The sequence below is a fragment of the Carlito syrichta genome, unplaced genomic scaffold (genome assembly GCF_000164805.1).
Source record: "Carlito syrichta isolate Samal-C Ts95f unplaced genomic scaffold, Tarsius_syrichta-2.0.1 Scaffold308825, whole genome shotgun sequence".
In the NCBI taxonomy this organism is placed as follows: domain Eukaryota; kingdom Metazoa; phylum Chordata; class Mammalia; order Primates; family Tarsiidae; genus Carlito; species Carlito syrichta.
Window position 1 is genome coordinate 250752 of NW_007252921.1, and position 25410 is coordinate 276161.

The following is a 25410-nucleotide window of genomic DNA, read 5'->3' on the forward strand; positions in this document are numbered from 1 at the left end:
ATTGTTTACAATTGCAATCTAAATGCATATTTTTCTCCTTTCTTCTGTTAACTGATTTAAAAAGTAATTGTATAAAATAATATGTATATCATACATTGTTGGGCCTATACCATATAGAAATGTGATATGTTTGCCAATAGAATTGTGATATATTTGCAAACAACAGCAAATCTGTATTGGACTAAAGAAAGGAATATGGGTGGCAAAGTCATAATTATGATAAAGTATTGTTGAGTTTGTAAAATTAATAAATTTAATACATATGGCAATAATATCACCAAAAAGGGGGAAAAAGGAATAGAGGTACATAGAAATAATGTTCCTATGTCTCACTGGAATTAAGTTAGTATAAATCTGAAGCTGATTCTGATTAGTTAAGATGTACAGGAGCCACAAAACCCTTAAAATATAAAAATAATTACAAAAATTAAAAGCTACATTAGAAGATATTCATTTAATGCAAAAGAAAGCATTGGAGGAGGAATAGAGAAGCACAAAGACATGAGACCTAAATAAAGTACAAAGAAATATGGCTGACACAATCCCAATGATATCAATAATATTAAATGTAAATAGACTAAACAACTCAACAAAGGGAAGACACTGTCAGACTGAAAAAAATAAACAAGACATAGCTATATGCTGTCTACAGAGACACTTTAGATCCAAAGATATACATAGATTAAAAGTAAAATGATGGAAAAACATATCATGAAGACAATAACCATAAAAAAGCTGGAGACTATATTAATATGAGACAAGATAGACTTAAACAAAAAATATTGCTAGAGATAAAGATGTACATTTAATAATGATAAAAGGACTAATCAATCAGGAATAAACAACAATTATAGACACATACGCATCTAATAGCAGCACCAAAATATGTGAAGTAAAATATGATGGAAATGAAGGGCAAAATAAACAATCATGGTTGGAGACTTCAATATGCCACTTTGAATAATGGGTAGAACAACTAGAAAGATTAACAAAGAAACAGAAGATCTGAGCAATATTATAACCAACTAGAATTAACAGACATTTGAAGAACTCTCCACCCAACAATAGCAAAATATACATTCTTCTAAAATACACATAGAACATTCTCTAGGAAAACCATATGCTAGATCATAAAACAAATGTGAATACACTTAAAAGCATCTAAATAATGCAAAGTAAATTCTCCAACCAAAGAGGAATGAGAGTATAAATCAATAACAAAAAATGAAACTCACAAATATGTGGAAATTAAGCAACATACTCTTAAATAACAAATGAATCAAAGAAGAAATCAAAAGAGAAATCAGAAAACACTTTGAGATGAATGTAAATGAAGACAAAATATACCAAAATTTATGGTATACAACTAAAACATTGCCTAGAGAGAAATGTATAGCTTTAAAAAGTTAAATCAATAACTCAACTTTTCCACCTTAATATACTGGAAAGAGAAGAACAAACTAAGCTTACAGCAAACAAAGATTAGAGCAGAATTTAATGAAATAAAGAATAGAAAAGCAATAGATAAAATCAGTGAAATTAAAAAAGCTGGTTCTTTCAAAACTGGCAATCCCTTAGTGAGACTGAACAAGGAGAGAGAGAGAGAGAGAGAGAGAGAGAGAGAGAGAGAGAGAGAGAGAGAGAGAGAGAGAGAGAGAAGGGTGGGGGAAGAGGAGAAGGAGAAAAGGGAGAGAGACTGGCTTAAATTACTAAAACTGAAAACAGATCAGGGACATTTTAGAAATAAAAAAATACTATAAAAGAATACTATCAATAGTTAAATGCCAATAAATTATATAACCTGGATGCAATTGACAAATTCAAAGAAAGACGCAAATTACCAAAACAAACTCAAGAAGAAATAGACAATCTGAACAGACCTATAAAAGTGAAGAGACTGAATCAGTAGTTTTTAAAACTACCCACAAAGAAAAGGACAGGACCAAGTGGCTTAAACCGCAGAATTTTACCAAACAATTAAAGAAGAATACCAACTCTTCACAAACTCTTCTAAAAAAATAGAAGAGGAGAGGGAAACACCCTCCAACTCATTTTATGAGGCCAATGTTAATCTGATTCCAAAACTAGACAAAAACATCACAAAAAAGAAAACTATACCAGTTTCTCTTATGAATACTGATGCAAAAATCCTCAACAAAACACTATTGAGAAGAATCAATCCAGTAACATATAAAATAGCACTTTACTTAAACAATTAAAATAATATATTTTAATAAAATATATGAAAAGAATTATGATTAAGTGACATTTATCCCAGAAATGCAAAGTTGGTTTAACAAATGAAAATCAATTAATGTAATATATCATATCAATAGAACAAATCACATGATCATCTCAATAGATGCAGAACAAGTATTTAGCAAAACCCAACAACCTCTTGTGGAAAAAACTTTTGGAAAACTAGAAATAAAAAGAAACTTCCTCAAACCAATAAAGGACATCCTCAAAAAACCGACAACTAACATCATACTTGATGGTAAAAGACTGGATGCTTTCCTCCTAAGATCAGGAACAAGACAAAAATGTCTTCTGTTACCATTTCTATTTAACACTGTACTAAAAATTCTAGCCAGGGTGATAAGCAAGAGAAAGAAAAGGCATCTGAATCAGAAGGGAAGTAAAACTACCTATATACAGCTGACATGGTCTTGTATATGGCAAGTCCTAAGAAATCCACTAGAAAACTATTTAAACTAATTAGTGAGTTAAGCAATGTTGCAGGCTACAAAGTCAGTAAACAAAAATTCTATTTCTATAAACTTATAGTGAACAATCCCCAAATTAAATTAACAAAATAATTAAATTTATAATAGCATCAAAAAGAATAAAATACTTAGTAAATTTAACAAAAGAAGTGCAAAACTTATACAAAAGAAGTGTAAAACTTATATGAGAGCCAAAAACACTGTTGAAAGAAATTAAATAAGAACTAAATAAAAGGAAAAGCATCCCATGCTTATGTATTGAAAGATTTAACATTGTTAAGAAAATTGCTATGGACAGTGTTTGTGTCTTTGAAAATTCATATGTTGAAAGCTAATCTTTAGATGGTATTTGGAGGTGTGGCTTTTGGGAGCTGATTAAGTCATCAAGATGGAACCCTCATGAATGGGGTTAACGCCTTTGTAAAAGAGACCTCAAAGAGTTCCCTTTGTTCCTGTTGCCATGCCAGGAAACAGTGAGAAAACACCCATCTATAAACCAGGAAGTGGACACCAAATCTGCCAGTGCCTTGATCTTGGAATTCCCAGGCTCCAGAATGGTTAGAAATAATTTTCTGATATTTATAAACCACCCAGTTTATGGTAGTTTGTTATAGCAGCCCCAACAAACTAAGACAAAGATAATACTTCTCAAACTGAGCTACGGATTCAATGCAATCACTATCAGAATCCCAGTTGATTTCCTTATAGAAATTGACATAATGATTCTCAAGTCTGTATGAAATTGCAAGGAATCCAGAATAACAAAAACACTTTTGTAATGACCAAGAGAAGCAAAAACAGATATGCACACAAAGGCTTGTACATGAAAGCTCATAGCAGCCATATTCATAATAGCTAAAAGGTGAAAACAACCCAAATGTCCATCAACTGGTGAATAGATAAGCCAAATGTGGTATATCCATATATCCACACAATGAAATATACTTGACCATAAAAAAGAATGAAGTATGGATACATTTTATAACATGAATGTTCTTAGAAACTCTATGTTTAAGTGAAAGAAGGCAGTTACAAAACCCCTTATATTTTGTGATTCAGTTCATGAGGTGTCCAGAACAGGGAAATCTATAGAAACAGATAGCAGATTTATGATAGCGCAGGCATGGAGATGGGGGAGGGTAGGATTATGGCTAAGTGTATGGGTTTTGGTCTTTTTTTAAAATAAAGGTAATAAAAATGTTCTAAAATTGTGGTGATGTTTGCACACACCTGTGAATATATTTTAAAAATTATTATTATTATTATTACTTTTTTTGAGTTGGAGTCTCAATCTGTCGCGCAAAATTAAATTGTACTTTTTTTGGGGGAGGGGAGATGAGCTCTCACTATATTGCCCAGTCTGATTTCAAATTCCTATGCTCAAGTGATCCTCCCACTCAGCCTCCCAAAGTGCTGGGATTACAGGCATGAGTCACTGAGCTCTGCTAAATTGTACTTTAAATGGGTGAGTTGTATAGGATGTGAATTAATATCTCAATAGGGTTTTCAAAAAATACCTTTATTTACAAAATCAACAGGCAGGATTTGACTCTCAGGCTATACTTTTGTGCTTCTGAAATGTTAGCATGCATCATAACCACCTAGAGGGATTGTTAAAACAGACTGCTAAATGCCACCCCAGGGTTTTAAACGCAGCAGTTTTACCATAAGGTCAAAAATTTGCATGTCTAACAAGTTCTTAGCTGATGCTAATGCTGCCTGTCCTGAGAGCATACTTTAAGAACCACTGATTTGAACCATATACCCATAAATTCGGGTATGACCAGTAACAGTCCATCAGAAGGAAGTGGTATATACTTTTCCGACACAAGCATTTTACAAGGCATAGGTAGATCATGTAAGTAGGTTCCTAACATTCCAGGATACCTGCACTATGTAAACCACCACTTGTTTCTCAATCCATACCTTTAGTCTCAGAATGAGATCCCCTTACTCAGTTGACTGAAGTGGAAATAACTTGAGTTTGTAGACAGCTGTGTATGACTTGCTGCTGGGCAGAACTTAAAATGTCTTTTTACAACTCTGCCTAGAAGCTGAGATGACCTATGCTGATTGATTCTTAGGCATTAGGTGTCACTGGATCTTTAGACTTAGATGGAAAAAGACCTTGGTTAGGAGGTAGACTGAGTATGTTGAGAGATCTCAGTCATGACCATGATTTTTAAAAGCATACTTCTAGCCAAACTTGGTGATTCACGCCTGTCATCCCAGCACTTTGGGAGGCCAAGGCGAGAGGATTGCCTGAGCCCAGGGGTTTGAGACTAGCCTGGGCAACTTGGTGAGACCTCATCTCTACAATAAATCAAAAAAATTAGTTGGGTATGGTGGCACCCACCTGTGGTTCCGGCTACTTGGAAGAAGTATCACCTGAGGTTGAGGTTGCGGTGACTGTGAGCATGCCACTGCGCTCCAGCCTGGACGACAGGGTGAGACTTCAACTCAAAAAAAAAAGCATACTTCTGTATATGCTCAGCATTGGGTTCTCACCCACAGGAGGGACTTATTGAGCAGGTGTCCAGGAGGATCAGCTATGGGGCAGCCAGGGAGCCCATCTCACACTCACCCAAGGCTCACTCAGTGGACTCAGGAGCAAGGGACCCTAACTTCAGCCATGGAGGCTAGAATGGGCTCCACCAAATAAACTCGGCCTCACTGAGGGGAGCCTGGCCACTGCCTGGGGGGTGTGCCTGACTTTTCAGTTGCATCCCCTAATAAAAGACGATGTTTGATAGCCTGGGCCAAGCAGCCAGCAACATCATAGCAGACTGATTTTGTTAAAATCATCATGGAGAGAGGGCAATGCAGTAAACACTTATTTGGAATTTGGATTATACTTTTATAATGAAGTATTCTACATGTGACAAAGCAATGATGTGAGCAAACTGCACAGGAATGAGAAACTATGTTCCTCTTTGGCCCTTCTCGTCCACTGCATGGCACTGCATGTTCTGTGGTCCCTCTAATACGAAGGTCACATGCCCTTTTAGTTACTGTTCTGGCTCTAAATCCTTGGGATCTTTAGAGCCTGTTGCCTGTCAAGAAGGAATGGTCTAATGAACACTTTCTCCTCTGTAGCCACAGCCTGAACTGCAGCCTCCCTTTCTCTCACCAGCACTGGGCGCCCCGGGATGCCAGGTTTGAGAATACGGGTTTATGACTTGAAACCCTGCCTCGTCCTTCCCTTTCCCCACCTGCAGCTCCACCTGCCCTGCCTCATTCTCCCCACCCTCCCTGCCGAGTTCCTGGCTTAGGCAGTGCAGCGAGGTGTGCAGTGAGATGTGCATCCTCACTCAGTAAAGGAACACCTGCCAAGGGAAACAGGCACGTACAGGGCCTGTTTTCATGCTGAGAAGCAAAGGGAGAGATGTCTGGCCACACATCAGGATCCCTTTGGTCCTGGGCTAGGGACCCCCAAACAGCAGGCTTCATGCCTTGTCCTAGCTTCCTTGGTTGGACTGCTAAAGGATTCAGGAGCTGCAGCCTCTCTCTGGCTGTTGCCCCTGAAGTTCCACCAAGTCCCTAGGAGACTGCCTAAGCCAGAAACTACATTAGGGAGAGGTAAGAGGAGAGTGTGAGATGTGAGAGGAAGCCAGGCGGGAAGGGTGGGGGGAACGAGGCAGGGCAGGTGTACCTGAGGGAGGGAGAAAGAAGGAAGAATAAGGAATGGTTTCAAGCCATAAACTCTTATTCTCAGACATAGTGTCTCTGTGCCCAGTGCTAGGTGAGAGACGGGAAGGCTGGAGTTCCAGTTGTGGGTACAGAGCAGAAAGTGTTTATTAGACAAGGGAGGGACCTCTAGGGAATAGTTGGGTGAACTCATGGCCTGACGAATGGTTTTAGATCAGTTTGTGGTGGTCTGCCAGTTTCCACCAGGAATGAATAGAATATGCAGCACACCCCAGAAGCCTTGGGTGTGCAACACAGGTGAAGTAAGCTAAAGAGGCTCCTCAGTCAGGCAAGTGGCTATGGCTTGTAGGTAGAGTGATTGACTGTAGATCAAGAAGTCTCTGGTTCAAATCTGGGTGGCAGCTATGCTTTCCTCAATTGCCAAATTCAGAATGGCTCTCCTGGTTTAGCATCCTACTTAGTAGAAGTGTTTTCATTCTTCCTTACCACCACTTTTCACTAGAGAGTGTTGCCTTTCCAGGTGTCTCTCCTCTGGCCTGTTGAGGCGGTAGATTGATGCTCCTGCCACAATTCTTCACCTCCCATGCCCATACCTTTTGCTTTGTGACTTTTCCATGTCTTCCCAGGAGATGAGTGCTCTTAGTCCCCTTTGCTCTGGGCTTGGTGGTATGTATCAGCCAGGGCCAATTAGGAGTCAGAAATTGCACAGAAGTTTTGTTTTTAATCTTTCAGACACAGGGTCTTGCTCCACTGCCCAGACTACAGTACAGTGGTATGATCATAGCTCATTGCAGTCAAACAGAGAAAGTGTAATAGAATTATTGTGTTATGAAAGGAGAGTAGCAATAAAGGTGCAAAGAACACTCTAAAGGATCCCCTGGGGGTAAGGGACTCAAGAGTAGATACATTTGGAAGGAGACCTCACTGGGGAAAGTGTGGTTGTAGCCCACTTGCTAACTTGCCCCAACCACACTAGGTCACAGATACCAGGCTGTTATTGGCCGGGTCCAGGTCCATCCTGCCCACGTGCAGTAAAATCAATCATTGTGACATGGGTTTTGCAAAGGAGAAAAGTTTATTCACAAGGGTACCAGGAGATGGGAGAGCAGCTCTCAAATCCACCTCTTCAAAGATAAGGCTTAGGGATATGTACAGAGTAGGGAAGTGAGATGGTCCAAAGCATGGAGAAAGGTGATTGGCAGTGGGAGAAACTGAAGTAAAAGGTTCATTCTGAGCAAGTGCAGTCAGGGTTCATGGCATTTCATAGGACTTATGTACAGAAAAGGGTGGCATTAGCATGATCTGAGGATGGAGTTTTTGGCCCTCTGACTCAAAAGACCGCCTCCCGAGCACTAGAACAGGCCTAGTTGAAGGGACGTGGGTCTCAACCAACTGGAACTGGACAGGAGCTGGACTAAATTTCTGAAAAGCAGCTGAAGTACCATAACCATGCCAATCTATGAGTGTATCTATAAAGTAGCCAGTGAAGGTTAAGTTTCAGCATTCGGTGTTGAGGACTTCAGCTTCATGGAAAAAGGAAAAAAAGAATAATAATAAAAAGCAAGTGACAAAAGCAGGGCAGGCAACCTGGGCAAATTAACCCCTCGGTTTCATGGCAAATGGGAAACAACCCTCTGGGGCACAGGTGAGCCACTTGCCAAGTGTGAGGCTTGGGCCTTTGGTGTTTATACTAGAGGGGGACCAAGCTTCGCCACACTCCGTGGGTGTGTGCCTGGGGCAGAACACCACCACTTGTGGGCACCACTGACCAACCAACCAAGCCCCAGGAGCCAGAAGCCAGGGGAAGCTAGGAAAAGTCCCCTTTGCCACGCAATATCCTTCCAGTGCCCTCTACTGACAGCTGTTAACATTGCGCTCCTTCAAAGGAGCAGAACTTTTTTTTTTTTTTTTTTTTTTTGAGTTGGAGTCTCACTCTATCGCCCAGACTGGAGTGCAGTGGCCGCTCCCGGCCACCACAGCCTCGACCTGCTGGGCTCCGGCAATCCTTCCGCCTCAGCCTTCCAAGTAGCTGGAACTACAGGCACGCGCTACCACGCCTGGCTGATTTTTTTTTATATATATTGTAGAGATGAGGTCTCGCCAAGTTGCCCAGGCGGGTCTCGAACCCACTGGCTCAGGCAATCCACTCACCTCAGCCTCCTAAGGCGCGGGATTACAGGCTGAGCCACCGAGCCCGGCAGGAGCAGAACTTTTAAGAATCCCATCCAATACCCCAGAGCAGGTATGGAAGGGTCAATTTAGAGCTGAGCGTCAATAAATTGATAATTGGCACACCATGCAACTCACTTTGGCCGAAGAGATGTTACCAGATGTGATCCCAGAGACTTGGGATCTACTTGTGAGGTCAGACTTGTTCTCTGGGACTTCCACTACTGCCAGGAGCTGAGATTATCCAGTAAGTGCCCTTCTGATTTATGCTCCAGAGCGAACACACGTGACCCAACCCTGAGCTCAACTTACCAGAGAAAGCAAGACTGCAACTTGAAGCCAACACACCCAAACCCAACAAAGCCCAGCCTAGATCTGCTGAACTGGCCTACCCATGGAGATGAGAAAAAATGCTTCTTAATTTATGTCACTGATTTAAGGGGTGGCTTGTGCAACATTATTATGAATAAACCTGAAAAATGCTGAAATCAATATCTTGACAGGGGCTTCTGCTGTAACAAATGACTCCTGCTGTAAGAAATGGCTTCATGAAGGAGCAGTGGGTGGCAAGGAATTTGTCAGTCAGCTGGGAAAATGGCAAGGAGAATATTATTGAGGACAGTGAAAACAGTGGCTCCTGATAATTTGAAATGCCGTAAATAGACATGAATTTATGGAATTGGGGTAGCATATTTAATGGCAGAATGTTGAATTCCTGAGCTATTTGTTACAACTGCTTTTGAAAAGGTGCTACAAGAAAGGGTTGGGCTCACACCTGTAATCCCAGCACTTTGTGTGGTTCAGGTTGGAGGATTGCTTGAGCCCAGGAGTTCAAGACCAGCCTAGGCAGCATATGAGACCCTGTCTCTACAAAAAGTAAAAAATTAGCTGGGCATGGTAGTGTGTGCCTGTAGTCCCTGTTCCTCCGAAAGCTGAGGTGGAAGGATAGCCTAACTCTAGGCAGTTGTGGTTCCAGTGAGCCGTGATCATGCCACTGCACTCCATCCTGGGTGCTGGGTGACAGAGTAAGACCCCGACTCCAAAAAAGAGGAGGAAAGAAAGAAAGAAAAGGTATTATAAGAAAATAAAGATTTGAGTTCAGGTGGTGAACTGATCGGTTAACCCAGAGATTGTATATTTTAAAAAATGACACTGATTTCTCCAAAACAAAGGTGAGGCCATTACTACATCACTTTAGGAAAAAGAAGAAATCCAGAGCCTTCCAGTAAGACATGGTCTCATGTGGTACATATGCACAATGGAATATTATGCAGCCATAAAAAAGACAAACATATGGACTTTGCATCAACTTGGATGGATTTAGAGTCGATCATACTCAGTGATTGATCACAGAAACAAAGAACAGAGTACCATATGCTCTCACTCATCAATGGAACTTGAACAATTATAATACTATAAGAAAGCGATAGGCAGTAGTGGGAAACTGTCGGGACGGGGGATGGGATTGGCAGTTAAGGGAAACTGCTAGGGGAGGGAGGGACATATCTCATCAACAAGGGTTCCTGCATAATCAACATTTGTGCCTTAACGCTAAGTTGTGCCCCACATCTTAATAATAATAATAATAAACGACATGGCCTCAAGGAACTGATCAAATCAACTGCTTTAGTGCCCTTTATTAAAGCTTTAATGCCCTTTATTAAGAGACTGAAACAAATAGGTGCCAAGAAGATCCTCTAGGTTGGACAAAATGTTCCTAGAAAGTTTAAGGATGTGGTCCCACAGAAATGTGATGTGCCCAAACATTTATAATGAGCTGGGGAGGAGAGAGAACATATGTCAAAAGAATTGTGATCATGGCTTTTGGAAAAAGGAATGCATAGGAAATCCATACATTTCTTGAGAGAGCTATATTGACAAAAGTGTTAACAACCCAGGCCAAAAGAGACCTCTGGGCCTCTAACGTTCTACAGGTGGGAAGCAAGCTGAGGAGACTGTTGAGCCACCGAAAGGACGTGTTTCCCAATGACCCCTTCACTCGTTGCAAAGGCGGATGATGCAAAAGGAAGAGTTCTCAGAGGGTGGAAGCAAAAGTCATGCAGATAATGGACTGGGAGTCACTTTCAGGTATCAGAATGGGAGCCTAATCCAGGCGCATCCCCTAATCCTGGAATGCTTATTGTTGTGTGGCTTGTGATGCAACATTATTGTGAAAACGCTGGAAAATATGGAGATTGGAATCCAGAAGGGGCCTCTGACCGTTACAAAAGACAAAAAGGAGATATGACCACTATTACCTAGCATTTCAGGTTCTATGAGCCAGTTTCCATGACTGTGTGTCCCAATCATTTTGTCCAATCGTTTTTTGTTTGTTTGTTTGCCTGAGTAATTGTGCTTCCCAGGCTGGAGTACAGTGGCATGATCACTGCTCACCACAGTCTCCACCTCTTGGGTCAGCCTCCTGAGCAGCTGAAAATTCAGGCACACACCACCATGCCTGGCTAAATTTTTATTTTTTGTAGAAATAAGTCCTTATTATTTTGCTGAGTCTGATCTCGAACTCTTGGACTCAAGTGATCCCCCCGGCTCTGCCTTTCTAAGTGCTGAGATTATAGTTATGAATCACCACACCACGTCATTTGGTCCAATCTTTAGATGTGAATGTTTATTGGTATTGTCTATTCCTGTATCTTCATTGTATTTAGGATGTGCAACAGTCAGAAATCTTGTTTTTTGAGGTTATAGCACTCTAGATCAAGAGATGCCTCATTTGAATTTAATGTAGATGACAGGTACTCACCTCTGTTTCAGCGTTTCTGAAGACTCATTCGTCAGAAAAAGGTAAGCATATTTTGTCTGAGGGAGAGATGAAAATAATTGTGAGCAAGAGGGCAGACCATGATAGACGAAACTGTTGCCCTAGTTTTTAAGTTATTTCTGCATCTGTGCCTTTGCCAAGAAGCTTTTCAGATCTCTTTATTCAAGGTGGAATATGCTTTCCTGCCCTTGAGTTAGAGCTCTTCATGTGACTTGCTTTAACCAGTGAGATGATAGCACATGTGATGCAATCAGAGGCTTGAAAGCTGCTTGCATGGCCAGGCTTGCCCTTTTGCATTGTCCTGAGAAAAGTGACCCCCTGTTGGCTGCTAATTCTCCAGCCTGGATCCCAGAATGAGCATACAAGGAGCAGACTTGAGCCCAACTCCAGGGACTCAGGGCATATGAACCCACAGTTTGAAGTAGAGCCATCAGATCAAGCCAACCTACATCAGCTGATTGACATTCATGATGCCAACCTGTGAGCATAAGAATACCTGCTTATTGTTTCATGAAATTGAGTTTTGGGAAGATTTGTTCTGACACATTGTGGAAATAGCTAATACAGCAGTGATTCTTACACCTGTTCTCCCCTTCCTTCCATGCTCATGAGATACTGGGTAAGGAGGAAGGACAAGACTTCAGTTTATTGAAAGAGTTCAGGTTGTGCTAGAGAGTAGAAAAGCTCTGTCAGACAAGTGATGGGTCTCTGGGGAATGGAGAGGAGCAGTCTCTAGTCAGTTGTGGTGGGGCTGCCAGTTTCCATAAGTAGGTTGGCAATGAATACAACTTATGTATGCTTTAGAATCCTTGAATGTGTAACACAGGGGAAATATGCTAAGCATATTAAGTATATTAGGGGTAGAGCATTTGACTGCAGATCAAGAGATCCCTGGTTCAAATCTGGGTGTCCCCTGACACACTTTTGCTGTGGGATCTCTTTCCCTGATAAAGGGTTGCTTGCTTGTCATCCTCATCACTGTCCTTTCTGTGTCTTGTGTCAGTTTTCTCAGGTGACTTTTTTTATTTGGCACAAGTCATGTTCGTGTCAATAATCTGTGTGTGTTTCCACAGTTCTTAATTAGTTGCTCTTCTTTGAAGTTTACACTGTGGTGGGGCAGGCTGAAGCAGAGGTTACCCAGTCTGACTCTACATCAGAATTACTGAGGGACCTCAGTAAAAATAGAGATTTCCCTAGAAATTCTGATTTAGTATGACTGAGGAGGAATCTGGGAACTTCTATTTTGTGGCAGGTGGGTCTCAATCTCCCGTTGATACCTATACTAACATCTGTTATTCTAAGTGACCAGAAAATTGATTGAGAACATACAACAATATGCAATTCTAAACAACATCATGGTGGTCAACATCAATGATGTTCAAGTGAGTCCCTTCCTTCTTCCTTGACCGAGGGCATGTGGGTTGCTGGACTGTATGTTCAGGTAGTGGCCAGGCTTGTAGAAGAGGAGGTGTGTGGGAAAGATGGTGAAGGTTGGAATGAAGCTATGGTCATGGTAGAAAGGTGACCAATTGTAGTGGCACAGTCTGCTAGGATAAGTGGCAGGCCATAAACTCCAAACCCTGCATGTTTTTCATGGTGGAAACAAACTTATAGGCAACACTAGTTATTTCTCAGTAAATCATCTGGTAAAAGATCCACAGGTTCCTGATTCAAATTAAGATGCTGTCTACCTCCACTTCTGTTTGCTCACTGACCAAGTATTAGAACAGTTTCCTTTCGCCTCTTGGGTTCCCTAAAGCTGAGTCTTCCTGCCAGGAAAGACAAGAAGGTAAGCAGGTTGGTTTGCCCCCAAACTCCTTTCCACATTTCTGTAGCCCCATGTGATCTCCCCAGACATGTTCTTCAGGTTTGATTCTGTTCTGTCTTTCAATTCTTTTGTGGGCATTTCTCTTGTGGTTTTTTTTTTTTTTTCTTTTAACTTTTTCCCCAGTCTGCAGGTCCTCTCTACATTTTTAGAGAATCTCCAGTTGTGTGAACCTCAGTGGTGAAATGTGTCTGCATGCAGCTTCTAAAACCAAAGTAAAAGGCTATTTTCTCTCTTAACCCCACCACTTCTGGGCAACTGGGTGCCCCTGGTTCACACTACACATATAAACTGAGTGACACACAGAAGCAGAGACTGTTTAGAATTTGTTCCAGGGATAAGTGTCCATCAATGGATGATTGGATTAAAATGTGGTATGCACACAATGAAATACTATTTAGCCATAAATAAAGAATGAGATCATGTCTTTTTCAACAGCATGGATGGAACTGGAGGCCATTATTTTAAGTGAAACAACTCAGACACAGAGAGACAAATGCTGACCGGGCGTGGTGGCTCACACCTGTAATCCCAGCACTTTGGGAGACGGAGGCAAGACCAGCTGGGAGTTCAAGGCCAGCCAGGGAACTTGGGAAGACCTCGTCTCTACAGTATATCCTGAAAAATAGCTTGGTGGCACCAACCTGTAGTTCCAGCTACTTAGAAAGCTGAGTTGGAAGGATCACCTGAGTCCACCAATGCCACTACGCTCCAGCCTGGGTGACAGAGTGAGACTCCGACTCAATAAATAAATAAACAAAAATTTAAAAAAGCATTGATAGACAGATATCACTTGTTCTCACTTATAAAGTGCACATATGGATATAGCATGTGGAATAAAAAAGTGAGGTGAGCATAGCGTTGTTTTTTTGCCTTAGTTAGGATTAAAGCAAGTAGAAATCCAGTTTAGTTTTCAATGCTGACAATCCAGGAGCCCAAGGGTCTCAGGATTAAAGTATTTGAGGAATCGATCACATGGATTCAAATGATCACCTGGATTCCTGGCTGCTTATTCATCTGGTAAGCATTTAATGGTTGTTTATGACTGGCATCCATTCTTATTAGTCAGCATCTGTGCTGTAGCTGTGATTATTTTCAGTGCCACCCTTCTTGGAAAAAAGTTCCCATTGAAGGGCAAAATTTTCAGGGATCAGCTGTTGTCATAGAGCAGTATGAAGGGCCAAGTCCAGTCTACAAGAAAGCACAAATATCTACCCCGTCTTCCCCAGACTTCCCTACAACTGCACGAAAAGACTCTGTACTTGCTGAAGATTACTACAAAAACAAAGGCATAATTGTTCAACTGCAATTCAGGTTGTGTTGTCAGTTTCCCCATCTTTTGTACTATGAATTGCCACTTAGGTGATCACTTCAGGGATTTTTGGGGGGATGTCAGCAGATGTCCTAAAACTTGAAAGACAACTTGCTATAGCAAGTTGTTTTCATATTAGCCTTTGGATGATAAAATACTTAGATTTACAGAGTCTCCCTGATTAACCGTGGAGAACACCAGAATGTGGTTCCTACTTGCCAAATTCTTTTTTTTTTTTTTTAGTCAGAGTCTCACTCTGTTGCCCAGGCTATAGTGCAGTGGCACGCTCGTGGCCACCTCAGTCTCAACTTGCTGGACTCAGGCGATCCTTCCATCTCAGCCCTCCAACACTACAGATGTGTGCCACTATGCTCAGCTAATTTTTTGATTTATTGTAGAGAGGAGATTTTGCCATATTGCCTACGCTGGTCTTGGACTCCTGGGTTCAAGCAATCTTCTCAACTCTGCCTCCCAAAGTGCTGGGATTACAGGTGAGAGCCACTGCTCCCAGCCTACTTTCCTAATTCTACCTTCAGTTATATGTATATTTATCTTTCTAACAATCACCAAAGCTTTTTTCTAATAGCTAAGTCATGTGCATGGACACACACACACACACACACACACACACACACATACACACACACACACACACACGTTCGATATTTCTCATTTCAAATGTCTGTGATGGTCTATCCTTTCTGCTTTTTATCCAAATATAAGTTGCATTTTGTAATAAGGGAAAGAGCCTTTGCATGGAGTTCAATAGGATATTTGGCAGATGCCTCAGCAAAGAAAAAGAGCAGGAAAGTAATGTACTCAATTCCTTGTTCTCTCACATATCCAGTTGTGACAACTATTTTTGTTTTGCAAATAGCAATCATTCCTTGATGTAGCATTACTTGATTAAACGTTTCAAAAATAACTGATATAAGGGATGTGTGGAAGATTTTGTTGTTTTTGCCTGCCCAATGTCCATCTTCTCTTCCTAATAACACCCTAGTTCCCTTGCATACAGTCTGGGGGGACTAGAATCTAGGGCCTTCTGTAACCAAGAAGTGGGCACACGCTGTAACAGCTGGATGGACGAGGGACAATTCTGGACCATGCAAATGCCAGTCCATGAACCCTGTGGCCTTTTGGCGACATCACGTGGGCCCTCAGAATCTCTGAGGCTCACTTGGTCCTGCCTCTCCTAAGTCTTGTTCTCTGTCTCTCAACAATAATTCTGTGATATGTTTCTAATAATTTTTTTCTTTAATTAACCAGTCGTTTTGAAAATCAATTTGCTGGAAATGCACCAACTGATATAGCTACCCTCACGCTCTTCTTGCATATTGGGTTGATGCATAAGATCGTAGCAAAGCCTGAAGGGCTTCCTGAATATGGAGAATCACTCAGGCAAAGTGGCCCTCTTTGAAATAACAAAGCCATCTTCTGGCCGTGCTTCCCCAATAACATTGTCCCATAACCGGCACAAATGCCTCCAGCCGCCTCTGCTGCCTTTACTCCTCTGGTAAGCTCAAACAGAAGAATATGTCGGAAGTGTTTGTTTCTTTCCACTTGACACTCCATCTTCTCTTAGCCCACAAATAGCACTCATTTTCTTCAAATCTGCAAAATGCAAGGTGTATTCACAAGCACAACATTGTCATTCCAAATGATAAACTATAAACAAATTCCCAACATGTCAGTGTTACTATGCCAGTAGCAAACTCTACAAACTTAGGCATCAGCCTAATATTTCAGCAACTGGAAGAGCAACATGATCACAAATTTGGACTGGCCAATGAATGAGAGACAGACGTTTATGAGATACCCATATCAGGTTCTACAGAAGTGCAAAAATGCTCCCAGGTAACAAAGTCACTGTAGTCACAAAGCAAGATCATAGACACTAAAGCAGGATGTCATCGTGCTGTAAGATAATTATCCTGTATACCGAGTCCTCTGGGAGAGGGAAGATGAGGTTTGGACAGTCGGGACCTGTCTCCACTGGCCCATTTTAATTCCTGTTGGAATCAGTTTCTCTTCAGACAAAAGTAGTTGTTGTTTAAGTGACACAGGGAACTGGAATTATTGTTTTCAGAAAACTAAATTAAGCCGGGCTCGGTGGCTCAGCCTGTAATCCCGCGCCTTTGGGAGGCTGAGGTGAGTGGATTGCCTGAGCCCGCGGGTTCAAGACCCGCCTGGGCAACTTGGCAAGACCTCATCTCTACAATAAAGAAAAAAAAATGAGCTGGGCATGGTAGCACGCTCCTGTAATTCCAGCCACTTGGAAGGCTGAGGCGGAAGGATCACTGGAGCCCAGCAGGTTGAGGCTGTGGTGGCCGGGAGCGGCTACTGCACTCCAGTCTGGGCGACAGAGTGAGACTCCCAACTCAAAACAAAAACAAAAACAAAAAAACCTAAATTATCTGGAGAAAAGCAAATAGATCATATAAAGAACAATTTATGTTTACAATATGCAAATAACTTTCCTAAAAAATGAAATTATTGGCTGAGCTTGGTGACTCAGCCCGTAAGCCCAGCCCTTTGGGAGACTGAGATGAGTGGATTACCTGAGCCCACAGGTCCAAGACCAGCCTGGGCAACTTGACGAGACCTCATCTCTACAATAAATCAAAAAATTAGCCAGCCAGGCGTAGTAGTGCATGCCTATAGTTCTGGCTGCTTGGAAGGCTGAGGCAGAAGGATCGCAGGATCCCAGTTGATTGATGCTGGGGTACCGTGAGTGCGCCACTGCACTCCAGCCTGGGTGACGGAGTGAGACTCCAACTCAAAAAAAAAAAAAAAAGAAAAAAAGAAAGTAATTATTCTTACTTCCTATTTTATAAAAGTCTTGATGACTTTTTCATGTCACTACAAAAACCCTGTCTTAATTGCTTTTTGATAGGGCTCTTTACCTGATAGTGTAAGTAGTCGACTTTGTTTTTCTTCTGGAAAATCATCTACGTTCCTCTAGACCCTTTGTCTATCATCTTTGTGGTCGCATATAGTTGCAGTTTGTCCATTCTCATACCTGTTTAATATTCTATTCTGTGGAAATACCACAACTTATCTATCCAATGTACAGTTCATGAGCCTTTGTGTAGTTTCTGGTTTGGGATTATTACACATATGTTGCTATAAACCTTTTTTTGTTTCTTTTGGTAAATATGTGTATGTATTTTGGGAAGACAATTTGCTGGGTCACACAGTTTCATGTATCCAGGTTCAGGAGATATTGACAGTTGTTTAGAGTGATTGTTCAAGTTCAGACCAAGATCAACCAGTAGCTCCATACACGTGCCAACGCGTGACATTTTCTGTTAACAGCAGAAACTAATAATTTCATTATTGTCCAATTTATCATTTTCCCCTTTGTGCTGAGTACTTTTTGTGTCTCATGTAAGAAATGTTTCATTACACTCATGTTTCAAAGTCAGAAAGATCATTTATTCTGAAAGCATTGTTACTTATCTTTCACATTTAGAGCTGTCAAACCATCTGGAGTTGATTTTTATGTTTGTTCTCAAATAGGGATCAAAGTTAATTTTTTTTTCATATGGGCATTCCATTGGCAGATTCATTTATTAAAAAGACCACTCTTTCCCTCCATTCCCACTAAGTGTTGATATCACTTTTTTCATAAATTAGGTGAGCATATATGTTTGATATGTTTTTTAGACTTGACATTCTATTCTGTTGGCTTATCTCTGTCACCACCATCTCCCAAAGTGCTGGGATTACAAGTGTGACCCACCATGCTCAGCCTATAATAAGTTTATTTATTTTTTAATGAATTTAAAAATCACATGACCTGGCAGGAGCAGTGCACCATGCCTGTAATTTCAGCATTTTGGGAGGCCTAAGTGAGAGAATTGCTTGAGCCCAGGACTTTGAAACTAGTCTGGAAAACATAGTGACTCTTCGTCTCTGCAAAAAAATAAAAATAAAAAAATTAGCCAGTTGTGGTGGTGTGCCAGTAGTTCCAGCTATACTTAGGAGGCTAAACTGTAAGCATTGTCTGAGCTCAGGAGGTTGAGGCTATGGTGAACTCTGGTCATGCTACTACACTCCAGTTTGGGTGACAGAGTGAGACTTTGACAAAAAAAAATTTAACATGACATGAAGTTCATAATTTTAACCATTTTAAAGTGTACAATTCACTAGGATTTTTTCAGTATATTCACGATGTTGCAACAAATACCACTATCTAGTTCCAAAACACTTCCATCACCCCAAAGAGAAACCCTGTTCCACTCAAGTTTTCTCTCAACCCACCCTCTGGTACCCATTCATTTACTTTGAGGCTCTGTAGATTTTCCTACTTGGGGAATTTTCTATAAATGATATCTTCCATATTTCTTCCTTTTCAATTTTCATTTAGCCTTGCAGTGATTAGCAGTTTTGAATAGAGGGATGATAGCAAGCATTCTTGTCTCATTCATGATCTTGGGGGAAAGTGTTCAATATTTTATCATTAAGATTATGTCTACTATGGGCGTTGATGCCCTAGATTAAGAAAGTTCATTTCTATTCCTAGTTTTCCAAAATCTTTACAATTAGAGAATGTTAAATTTTATCCAGCTTTTTCTTGCACCTGTTAAGATAATTATATGATTTTTCTTCTTTTTTTTCTGTTGATGTGATGAATTTCATTAACTGATTTTTAAATGTTACACCACTCTAGCACTCTTGGAATAAAACTGAGTTGTGCTGCATTATCCTTTTGATATTTTACTGAATGATACTTGCATCTATTCTCATAAAATGGATTGGTTTATAGTTTTTTTGGTAATGTCCTAAGTTATTTTTTTGTAATGTCCTAGAGTTTATCAGTGTTATTATCATTTTCAGTAAATAAACGTTAACTTGGTCGCTTTTCTCTGATTCCATGAATAGTTTTTATTTCATTGATTTTTTTCCTCTGATGTTTATTGTTTTCTTTTTTTTAACTTTATCTTTAAATTTCTGTTCTTTTTCCTTCAGGACTTTTAGGTATAAGCTTAGATATCAGATATGCAGCGTTTTTAATTTTTTTTTTTTTTTTTTTGAGTCGGAGTCTCACTGTTTCACCCAGGCTGGAGTGTAGTGGCATACTCATGGCCACCGCAGCATCTACCTGCTGGGCCTCAGCTTTCCAGGTAGCAAAAACTACAGGCATGCACCACCATGCGCCACCATGCCCAGCTATTTAATGTTTTTATGTATACAATTAAGGGTATAAATTTTACCAAGCATTGCTTTACCTGCTACATGAAGTTTGATTTGATATATCAAGGTTATGCTGGCTCATAAAGTGAATTGAGAAATGTTCCTTTTTTCTTTTCTTTGAAAGAGTTTGCATTAACTTGGTGTTGTTTTTCTTAAGTATTTGGAAGAATTTGCCAATGAAGTCATCGAACCGATTTTTGTTGTTGTGTTGTTGTTATCGGGAGATTTTAAATAATAGATTTAATATATACTAGATAACGACATTTTGTATTTATTCTTCTGTTTAAGAAGATGTGTTTTGTTTAGTTTTGTGTCTTTGAGACAAGGGCTGTCTCTTTCACCCAGGCAGGAGAGTGCAGTGGGCATGATCATAACTCATTGCAACATGAGATGCCTGACCGCAAGCGATCCTCCTGCTTCAGTTTGCCAAGTAGCTGAGACTACAGGCACTTGCCACCATGCCTGGTTCATTTTATTTTGTAGGGGTAAGGGGTCTCACTATGTTACCCAGGCTGGTGTCAAACTCCTGGCTTGAAGCAATTTGCCTGTGTGGGCCTCCCAAGTGCTGGGATTACAGGCATGCATGCACCACTGTGCCCCATCAAAAAGACATATTTTTAAAATAATTTGTTTATTTATCAAAACTGACAACTTATTTTGGAGCGAAATTGATCATGATGTCTTCTTGTTATCTTTGTGATGTTTGTAGGCTCTGTAGTGATGTCCTTCCCCCCGATATTGATTTTTTGTGGGTTTCTCCCTCTTTTTTCCCTTGATAAGTGTTGCTAGAGTTTATTAGTCCTATTACCATTGTCAAGAATCAATTTGGCTTGATCAGTTTTTCTCTAATTCTATGAATGGTTTTTATTTCATTGATTGTTCCCCTGATGTTTATTGTTGTTTTTTTTTTTTAACTTTTCTTTAAATTTCTTCTTTTTTCTTCTAGAGTTTTGGGTATAAGCTTAGATAATAGAATGTGACATTTTTAATGTTCTTTTTTTTTTTGATTCAGGGTCTCACTTTTTAGCCACGTTGTAGTGCAGGGGGCATGCTCATGGCCACCGCAGGCACAAATTGCTGGTTTCAGATGATCCTTCTACCTCAGCCTTCCATTCCTGGAAATACATGCAAGTGTCACCATGCCTGGCTATTTAATGTTCTTATAACTACAATAAAGGGTATTCATTTTATCAAGCTTTACTTTACCTGAACTTATGAAGTTTGACTTGATGTATCAAGGTTATGCTGGCTCAAAAAATGAATTGTTCTCTTTTTTCTTTTCTCTGAAAGAGTTTGCATTAACGTGGTGTTGTTTTTCTTAGTATTTGGAAGAATTTGCCAATGAAGTCATTGGGCCTTTTTTTGGTTGTATGTTGTTGTTGGGATATTTTAAATAATAGATTTAATATAAACTAGATTAATACATTTTCTATTTATTCTCCTGTTTAAGAAGATACGTTTTTGTTTAGTTTTGTTTCTTTGGGACATGATCTCTCTCTGTCAGTCAAGTAGGAGTACAGTGGCATGATCATAACTTATTGCAGCATGAGACTTCTGACCTCAAGTGATCCTCTTGCCTCAGCTTTACAAGTATCTGGGACTACAGGCATTTGCCACCATGCCCAGTTAATTGTATTATGGAGAGTTGAGGGGTGTCACTATGTAACCCAGGCTGGTGTAAAACTCCTGGCCTCAAGCAATCTGCCTGTGTTGGCCTCCCAAAGGACTGGGATTACAGGCATGCACCACTGTGCACCATCAAAAAGATGTTTTTTAAAATAATTTGTTCACTTACCAAATCTGACAACTTGTTTTGGAGTGAAAATGATCATGATGTCTTCTTATTATTGATGTAATGTCTGTTGGCTCGATAGTGATGTCCATTTTTATTCCTGATATTGATCATTTGTGGGGTTTCTCCTTCTTTTTCTCTTGATAAGTGTTGCTAGAGTCTTATTACCATTCCCAAGAAATCAACTTTGGCTTGGTGAGTTTTCTCATTCCATGACTGGTTTTTATTTCATTGATTTCTCCTCTGATGTTTATTATTTTATTTTATTTTTTAACTTTAAGCTTCTGTTCTTTTTTCCTTTAGACTTTTAGATATATGCTTAGATAACTGATATGCAGCCTTTTTAATTTTTTTTTTTTTTTTGAGTTGGAGTCTCACGCTGTCACCCAGACTGGAGTGCAGTGGCCGCTCCCAGCCACCGCAGCCTCCACCTGCTGGGCTCCGGCGATCCTTTCGCCTCAGCCTTCCAAGTAGCTGGAATTACAGGCATGCGCTACCACGCCTGGCTGAATTTTTGATTTATTGTAGAGATGAGGTCTTGCTGCCCAGGCGGGTCTTGAACCCGCGGGCTCAGACAATCCATTCACCTCAGCCTCCCAAAGGCGTGGGATTACAGGCTGAGCCACCGAGCCCGGCTACTTATTTTCTTAACTTAGTCTAATTCAGCTAGAATATGGTAGAAAAACTTTCTCTCTGATTTCCATCCTCTCAAATATGTGGAGATTTGCTTTACATCACCAAATACAGTCAACTTTGACAAATGTTCCATGTGCACTTAAAATATGAAATGTATCATTGTATGGTACATTGTATGTTATATCTCAGGTCATGTTTGCTATATTGTTCAGATTCTTAAATGCTCATTGACATTTTAATTGCCTGTTTTATTAGCTACTGAGGAAAATGTGTTAAAGTCTCCCACTATGATTGGGGATTTGTCTATTTCTCCTTTTAGTTCTGTTCATTACACTATATTTCTGCCTTCATTTAGATCTGAAACCATATCTCTCTGATGGATTGAACTGTTTATCATTTAAAAACAACCATTTTATTTGTAAAATAGCTTACTGACTTAAAGTCTATTTTGCATCTTATTACTATTGCTATACTAGCCTTTTTGGTTATTGTTTGTATAGTATATCTTTATACTCTCACTTTCCACTTTTCTGTGTACCATACTTAAAGCAAACTTCATGTAAGCAGCTTATATTGTGGTTTTGTTTTCTTATTCAGTCTGAAAATTCTTTATTAATTGAAGTTTTAACTGCTTACATTTAAAGTAATTCCTTTTATATAAAATTCTATTTGGACTATTTTCTTTCAGCACTTTAAAGATGTTATTTCATTGTCACCTGACTCCGATAATTTCTTTTGATAAGACATCTGTCAATTGTAAATTTTAGTTCTCCCTTCTCTCAACAGGCTGATTTTCAAGTCTTTTTCTCTCCTTTTTTAAAAAATCCATTTTATGAGTCGGTTATGGTGGCTCATGCCTGTAATCCTAGCTACTCAGGGGACTGAGGTGGGAGGATTGCAGGAGACCAGGAGTTCAAGGCTACAGTGAACTGATTATACTACTGTACTCCAGCCTGGGCACACAACAAGACCCTGCCTTTAAAAAAATAAGTTTTATGATTATATATGTCTAGGCATGTTTCCCTTTGGTTTTGTTTGTCCCCCTGCCACAAACACATCCTATAGGCAGTGTAAATGGTTTTCTTTGTTTTTATTCTCCTATTGACTAACACAGTTTCTTAAATCAGTGAGTGGGTTTGATTTTTTTCATTAGTTTTAGGAAATGCTCATTAATTATCCCTTCAAATCTTGATTTTCCTACTTTTACACTCTATCTCCTTTTGGAATTTCAATAGCATGTGAGTGAGAACTTTAAATTGTGCACAATTTGTATTCTCTTTTTCTCCATTCTTTCTTTTTCCATGTTTCACTTTTGACATTTTTCTGTTGATTTGTTTCCCTGTTCACTAAACCTGTGATCCTAACAAAGTTTCCACTAAACATATGAATTAAAATTTTAATATGAAATATTGTACTTGCTAATTTTATAATTTTTTGCCTTTTCTTATTAATGAAAACTGATTATATTCTCATGCTTTCCCACCATTTTCTCCATGTTCTTCTGTTTTCTTGAATGTATTATCAAAGCTGTTTTAAATTCTGTAATTTAATATCTAGATCACTTGCTTCTATTGTCTATTTTCCTTTAGTTTTTGTTCATATTGCTTTGACTCATGGCATACCTAGAAATTTTTATTGAATGCCAGACATTGTGTATTAAAAGAATAAATGCTCCAGATGAAGTTATTTTCCTCTAGACAAAGTTTACACTTTTTTTTTGAAAGAAAGGTAAAGTTGAGGGTTGATGATCTTAAACCAATGAAGGAAGAACGAGTCTTTGCTACTAAGAAAAATGAAAATGCAATTTTGGCAATAACCTTCTACCTATGGCTTGTGGTTAGCTTAACTTTTCTCCTGGAAAGAAATTTGATTCTAAATACAGACAAGGTCTTATAGGTCTTTGTCGGCAACTCTGGAGTGCAGTGGTGCAATCATAGCTCACTCCAGCCTTGAACTCTTGAGCCCAAATGATCCTTCCACCTTAGCTTCCTAAATAGTTGGGACTACAGGTACATGCCATTATGCTTGGCTAATTTTTATTTTTATATTTTAGATAAAGCTGTTTGCTATGTTGCTCAGGGTGGTTTTGACTCCTGGCCTCAAACAGTCCTCCTGCTTTGGAAGTAGGACTCCTTCCAAGTAGGTGGGATTATAAGCATGAGCCACCACACTGGACTGTATCATATTCTTAAATCCTGTGAGGCACTTTAAGAGAGTCAAACAAGTTATGTTATTTACATTGGAAGTGTATTTCCCAGCTAATCAAAATAGTTACATAAATTACCCCCCAAGAAGAAAGCACCCCATTGTTGCCCTGATCATCCTTTGCAAATCACAATGGATTTTGGACTTCAGTCTCTACGATATAATTCCCATAACTTTTTACCTCCATCTGCTATTTCCCACTGGATGATTGTTCTTTCTCTGCACCCTTGGGATCTATGCTGGTTATAAGTAGAGGAAGCACACAGTATGAAGAGGTGGGAAATGAGATGTGGGCATAGTATATGGGGGACTTATGTTGACAGAACAGTAGCAAATAGACATCCCAGGATAACAGTTGGGTATGGCTATACAGGCTAGGGTGCTTGTTAGAGATAGGTTACCAGGTGGGGGTATAGCTCAGGTGTAGAGCATTTGACTGCAGATCAAGAGGACCCTGGTTCAAATCCAGGTGCCCCCTGGTTTGTCTTTTTCACCCACTACAAAATTTGACTTCCATCCAGCCTTACTCCATCACATTGACTCATTCTGCAAGGGAAGCTAGACAGTAGGTAAGTTAGGTCTTCACTTGGAAGCCTCCTTGACAACTGCAGCTCCAGAGAGACCTAATTTCTACATAGATTAGTAAATGCTCATACGTTCTGGAGTTAGCATATTTTTTCTTTGTCCAACATTCCAGCCCTCTTAATTTTATTTTGAGAATTCACAATTGTCTAATTCTAGATGGAAGACAGGGTCTCCTCTGGCCATATATGTCCTCCACTGAATGTCACTGTGTTAGTTAGGGTGTTAGGGTTCTCCAGAGAAAAAAAACCAGTAGAGAGAGAGAGAGAGAGAGAGAGAGAGAGAGAGAGAGAGAGAGAGAGAGGGAGAGAGAGAGAGAGAGAGTGTGAGTGTGTGTGTGTGTGTGTGTGTGTGTGTGTATTTCCGTGTGTGTGTATTTCAGAGAGATCCATTCAATACACCTATACTTTAGGGCCAAAACTATATATTTTGTCAAGAACTCCAGATAATTCTGTAGCAGTGTCCACCCTTTGAGAAACACTAAAATAAAGATTACTAAGATTACTAAACTTCCAGTTACTCAACAATATTCACTAA

The 25410-nt window shown here is 39.9% G+C and overlaps 1 non-coding gene across 1 annotated transcript; it reads left to right on the top strand.

Annotated features, from left to right (window-relative positions):
* Nucleotides 1–24697: 24697 nt before the first annotated feature.
* TRNAC-GCA lies at nucleotides 24698–24769 on the top strand. The gene has a single exon. It is a non-coding gene; the product is annotated as a tRNA-Cys (tRNA).
* Nucleotides 24770–25410: the final 641 nt, after the last annotated feature.